Consider the following 6,985-nt stretch of genomic DNA (forward strand, 5'->3'; position numbering starts at 1 on the left):
AATGATACATAGTTATGGATTACTCCATACTGTATATACCAGCAATGCTAAAAAACTGAAAGAGATTCCAGAACTATGCAAAGCAGCTAAACGTTATCTAGAGATAACAAAAGCTCCACTTATTTTTCTAAGAATATACGCTGCCCAGGCAAAAATATTCTAAGAACGAATAATACCAGCTATTTATGTGATAAAGATAGACCTAACCAAAGAAATGGTAAATCCAGAAGTCCAACAACAAAAAGAAATATTATTACCAAAAATGAGAGAATTCTTTTCTAAGAAAAGACCTAGAGATAATATTCGAAGAACTTCTGCACCAATACCAAGAACCGAATGTATGGATGTACGAAGTAAGGAACAACCAGATTATCTACTCTCTATCAAGGTAGTTATTAACTATTATAGACTGGCTTTCAGTTTTTTCTTTTTGGATAGTTTCTAAATAGGTTTGAGTTTGAGGGGGTGTGATTCTTGGTTCTCATTAATGGTCTTTTGATTGCTTTGGTCTGAGATGGTTTATCTAGCATAATCAACGTTTCTAACCATCTTAGTATTTCTTTTTTACTTCCCTCTTCAGTCTTCAATGATAATGACCATCCATATAGATTAATGAAGGTTTTCCATGAACAAATTTGATTACTCCAAATAATAGAGAGGAAGAATAAAGAAAAAAGCAAAAGATGATGGAGAAAAAAGGAGAGAGGGAGGACAGCCGATAATCCCCTTCATTGGTCTTCGTTTGCCTTTTCATAGAGGCAACCTCTCCTTCAAAAGAAGGCAACCTCTAGGCATTGTTGTATTATAAAGGCAAACTGATCAATCCGAAAATATCTATATAGGAACCTTTTTCAGCTTGGAGGATTTTCTGTGTTAGGACATGAGATGGATTGACAATGGTAAGCAAGTTCAATCGTGGTCCTTTTCAATGCTTTTCCAACTTAATTTGAGAATGGGACTTATGCTTCGCCTTAGCATCTTCCACACAAGATTGAACAATTCAATTTCCAATGTTTAGTTTTCCCATCAAATTTCTATAACAAATAGTAAACTGACAAACTTCAACTAGTCTATATCAATCCAATGTAGCAAAATAGTTATCAAGAATAGCCAAATACAACTGACTTTTTTTTCAGAGAGTTTAAAGAAATCCAACAATTACTATCAAAGTTGACTTATTGTGCAACATTAACCAATTACATATAGAGCAAGCTATTTGTAATTTACCCTTTCACTTTTTCACACATAAATTGGAATGACAGATGAAACTGTTGGGTCAAATAAAGAACATTATTAAAAATAACAATAATTGCTTGAGATACACATAACACTTAATATAGGAGGCTCATGGCATATTCTAGCCACCTAAACAGTCTTCGACAATAGGAAGATATTTAGTCAGCCAAAAGAAGCTTGTTTTACTTCATCAAAACATAAAAGCACTTCAAATATTTAATACAGAATATGATCTCAACATTTAAATAATGGAAAAACAAATGTTTCACTAGAGGCAAAGAAAGAAAACTCAACCATCATAGCATAACCATGACAATGTATCATAAGATACTATACAATCAATTTACCTCTCCATTAGCATCACATTGAAAATAAAAAAACAAATTTCAAACAAACATGATACAATAATCAACTAAATTACCTTATATAATTGCAGCTGGTGGCATTATAGTAACATACTTAGATTATCTTTTTCTTTAACATCCATGAATACAAGAAAATATTAGAAAAAGGAAATGAACAAACCAAGAAAAAATTGTCTTCCTGCAAGCATCCAGACTGTATCTAAAAGCAGACTGTGATCTACACTGCTTCAAAAGTCTCCATAAACATCTTGTATATCCATTTCAGATAATGTAAGTGTTAAGATGTGTTTATATTCAGTTTTAGGTTTAAGAGGGTACTTTTGTAAATAACTTTTCCTTTAGATGGTTCTCTTGTATCTTCTTTCTCTCTCTCCTCTAGTCTATATAAAGAGGAGTTAGGGCAGATTTCGAGCTTAATCAAAGTATAATCTTCTCCTAATTTATCATGGTATCAGAGCTCCAGCCGCCTCCTCCTCAGCGCGTCGTCGCTGATTGAGCGGCGCCAGCCGCTGCCTGATCACGACCGTCGTTGCTCTTCCGCCCGTCGCTCGTGTCCGCCCATCTCCGCCCGTCACCCGCCGCTTGCATCGTTGCTTCTCCGTCCGTCGCCGCCTGCCCACGACCGTCATCGCCCGTCGCCGTCTGATCGCGTCTCCACGCAGCATCGCCCGCCGCTGCCTGCTCGCGTTTCGCAGCATCTCCGCCCGTTGCTGCCATCTTCGCCCGTCGTTTCTGCCTGCTTCGCTGCTACCCTGCACCATCGCTGCTCCGCTGCTGCTTCCCACCACTGCTTCGCTGTCGTCTCTGGTATCTCTCTTCGTTCTTCTTCGTCGGCTTGTGTCTGATCAGCGTTGTCAGCTTTGTTATTACCTCCTCTTCCAGCCGATCAGACTTATGGATTACTTCGTGCGTTTGACTGCTATTGTTCGATGATCAGCATGTTGTCTTTACATATGTGACTATATTCCTTGTTGCCTGCACTTCTTATTCTGTGGCTCGGTGTCCTCCTTTGTGTTGAAAGATGTCTGAAATTAGCAGTGGAGCTAATACCTCTTCCTTTGCATCGTCGAGAGAGATGAAGAGTTCCCCATTTTCCAGCATTATCACCAAAATGGATGGGGGAAATTACGAGATGTGGGCCATGCAAGTAAAAAGAACCTTGATCGCTCATGAGAAGGAACATCTCATATTGGAGCCCGAGCCTGTACAGAAGGTAGGAAAATATACTACTTGGTTTAAAGATAATTCGTTGGTTATGGTATGGATTGTTGGTACTCTTTCTCACGACATTGCAAATGAAGTCTTGCATAAGGAAAGTGCAAAGGATATGTGGGATTCCCTTGCAGCCACCTATTCCCAAGCAAGGAATGAAACAAGAATTATGCAACTTCATCATGATATTCATCAGATGCGACAAGATGGTCGACCTCTTCATACTTATTATTCTAGTCTCAAGTCCATGTTTGAGAGACTAAATAGCTACTTTCCTGCATGTAAGTGTGAACAACAAAAGGCATATAGAGATATGCTTATGGTAGGTGTATTTCTTTCTGGATTAGACTCTGTTTATGAATCAGCAAAGAATCAGATGCTCACTAGTCCCTCGATTCCTCCTATTGATGAGGCTTATAGTAGGCTAAGCAGAATTCCAATCCCTGCGTCGACTGTTCTTGATACCACTTCTGCTATGCTTGCTACTCGTGGCAGAGGTGGGTCCTTCTTTGCCAGAGGACGAGGATACCGTGGTCGTGGCAATACCACTTCTCGCCAGTATGTCAGTTTTGTCATCGCATTGGTCACACTGTGGATAAGTGTTGGCAGAAACATGGTCGTCCAGCTGTTGCAAATCAGACTGTATTTACTGATCCTCCAGAGCAGCCTAAAACTCAGCATACTGTTTCCTCCAGTGAGATACGTGCAGATGATATTATCTCTCAGTTGAGAAACTTGATTGGTGATAGAACTCAACAAGCACCTGATCCGACCACCTCTACTATCACTACTGCTGCCAGTGCGTCTTCATCTGGTATGTATTCTGACTATACTCCTGCTACTGACAGATTGGCTCATCGATTCGGGTGCATCGACACATCTCTGTGGAGACAAGGCCCAGTTTACTTCTTATGTCCCTACTCCACCTGGTCGCTCGGTTATTCTAGCAGATGGCAAATATTCTCCAGTTGTTGGACATGGAGAGGTCCAACTTACTTCATCATTGCCGTTGCAACATGTTCTTCATGCACCAGAATTCCCACATAGCCTACTGTCTATCAGTCAGATTACCAGAGATTTAAACTGTCGTGCGATATTTGACTCCTCTTCTCTTGTGTTTCAGGATATACTGACGGGCAGGGTGATTGGCTGTGGCCGTGAACATGGAGGTCTTTACAGGCTAGTGCATCCCTTTCCTTTTGCTGGGTCTACCTCTTCAGGGTCATCCTCATCCTCGGCTTATACTTGGCATTTACGTTTTGGACATCTACCGTTTCAGAAATTGCTGCATGTTCTTCCTCAGCTGTCTCCTAAGTCTTCTTTTCAATGTGAGTCTTGTCAGTTGGGCAAACACCATCGGTCATCCTTTCCTCCGCGGCCCAGTAGAAGTAGCCAGTCTGTGTTTGAGTTACTTCATTTTGATGTTTGGGGCCCGAGTCGTACACCTGATCTTCAAGGTCATCGATATTATCTTGTTGCTGTCGATGACCATAGTCGTGTTAGTTGGGTTTTTCTTATGAAGAATAAATCTGAAGTGGGTCATGTAATCAAAAATTTTATCAATGAAATTCTGACTCAGTTTGATACTTGTGTCAAAATTGTGCGCTCTGACAATGCTCTTGAGTTCTGTGCTTCCTCTTTAGAACAATTTTTCAGGGATAAGGGTATCATCCACCAAACCTCTTGTGCCTATACCTCCCAACAAAATGGGGTTGCTGAAAGGAAACACCGTCATATTCTTGATGTTGCCAGAACCATTATCATACATAGCCATGTTCCTCATTCCTACTGGGGAGATGCTGTTCTCACAGCATGCTATCTTATTAATCGTATGCCGTCATCTGTGTTGGGAGACCTTATTCCTATCTCTGTCCTCTTTCCTGACAGAGACTTGTTTTCTGTTCCACCTCGTGTTTTTGGATGTGTTGCCTTTGTTCAGTTGCTTGGTCCTGGGAGAGATAAGTTGTCTCCTCGGGCCATCAAAATGATCTTTGTTGGTTATTCCCGCACTCAAAAGGGATATCGATGTTATGATCCTTCTACTCGTCGATATTATGTGAGTGCTGATGTTACATTCTTTGAGTCAACCTCTTTCTTCTCCCCAAATGGAACTCAATTAAGGGCGCCTGAAGTGAATGATGAAGTCCATTTTCCTCTACCTCTCATGAGTTGTCCAAAACCAGTTGATTCACGCTTTGGGGCTGTCTACCAACGTCGTACTAAACCTGTTGCGCCTGCTCACTGTGCACCTGTGCCTTCACCCAACACGCCCAAGGTCATTCCTGACACAAACTCTGCTGACAATTTTTTATGTAATGATGACATAGGAGAATGTCACGAGCAGGTTCATGCTCCTAATGAACTTGATATGCCCATTGCTCAAAGGAAAGGCAAACGCAGTTGCACTTTGCATCCTATCTCTGGTCACTTATCCATGGATAGACTCACTCCTATGTACCGACAGTTTGTCAAGGGGCTGTCGGCTATTGCTCTTCCACAGAATCCCATGGATGCTCTCTCTGATCCAAAATGGGTTGCAGCTATGCAAGAAGAGATGGATGCTCTTCAGTCTAGAGGCACCTGGACCCTTGTTACTCCTTCAGCTGATGCCGCCATTGTTGATTGCAGATGGGTCTTTACTATCAAATACAGAGCGGATGGCAGCCTTGACAGATATAAGGCTCGTCTGGTTGCTAAAGGCTATACCCAAACTTATGGGGTTGATTATTATGATACCTTCTCTCCTGTGGCACGACATGCTTCTTTACGGATTCTCCTTACTGTGGCTGTCAGCAAGAATTGGTCCTTATCACAGCTTGATGTCAAAAATGCCTTTCTCTATGGTGACTTACATGAAAAAGTGTATATGCAGCAACCACCAGGGTTTGTTGCTGAGGGGGAGTGTCAGAAAGTGTGCAGATTGCGAAAGGCGATTTATGGTCTGAAACAGAGTCCTCGAGCTTCGTTTCAGAAATTGTCAGAGAATATTGAGAATGAGGGCTTTAGACGTTCTTCGGTCGATCATTCCCTCTTTGTCAAGAAGACTTCTACAGGTACGGTGATAGTTCTTGTCTATGTTGATGATATCATTGTTACAGGGGATGATGATCAGGGGATTTCCAACATCAAGGATGTCCTTGGACAACACTTTGTCACCAAAGACCTTGGTGAACTACGTTATTTCCTCGGTATTGAGTTTGCCAGAAATCGAAAGGGTCTTATCATGTGCCAGAGGAAATACGTTACTGATGTTTTGCAAGAGATAGGGATGCTGGGGTGTCGACCTGCATCCACGCCTATGGATATCAATACCCGCTTATATGATGATGATACTGAAGATGTTGATGCGAAACAGTATAGAGGGATTGTTGGGAAGCTCCTATACATCACTGTTACTCGACCTGAAATTGCATATGCTGTTAGCAGAGTGAGTCAATTTATGGATAAGCCCAAGAAAGTTCATTGGGATGCTGCTATGATGATTCTTAGGTATCTAAAGAATTCACCAGGAACGGGACTCTTCTTTCAGAATGGTACCTCACTCACTATATCTGTGTATGTTGATGCCGACTATGCGGGATGCCCCTCAGACAGAAAATCCACCACTAGATTTTGTGTGTTTATTGGATCCAACTTGGTTACATGGAAGAGTAAAAAGCAAACTGTGGTTGCCAGATCAAGTGCAGAATCTGAGTATAGAGCTATGGCTCAGGGTACTGCTGAAGTTATGTGGGTTAGATCCCTGATGGTGGATCTTACTGTCGAAGTGCCTCTTCCTATGCAATTGTTATGTGATAACAAAGTTGCACTGTTTATTGCTAATAATCCGGCTTTTCATGAAAGAACCAAGCATGTTGAAGTAGATTGTCACTACACCAGAGACATGATTCAAAAGGGGTTTGTAAGTACCTCACACATTTCAACTACAGGGCAAACGGCTGATATCTTTACTAAGGCTCTTGCAAGGGGACCATTCCAAAGCTGCTGTTCCAAGTTGAGCCTATTTGACATATACGCTCCAACTTGAGGGGGAGTGTTAAGATGTGTTTATATTCAGTTTTAGGTTTAAGAGGGTACTTTTGTAAATAACTTTTCCTTTAGATGGTTCTCTTGTATCTTCTCTCTCTCTCTCCTCTAGTCTATATAAAGAGGAGTTAGGGCAGATTTCGAGG

This window comes from Nymphaea colorata, chromosome 9 (assembly GCF_008831285.2).
Source record: "Nymphaea colorata isolate Beijing-Zhang1983 chromosome 9, ASM883128v2, whole genome shotgun sequence".
NCBI lineage: Eukaryota > Viridiplantae > Streptophyta > Magnoliopsida > Nymphaeales > Nymphaeaceae > Nymphaea > Nymphaea colorata.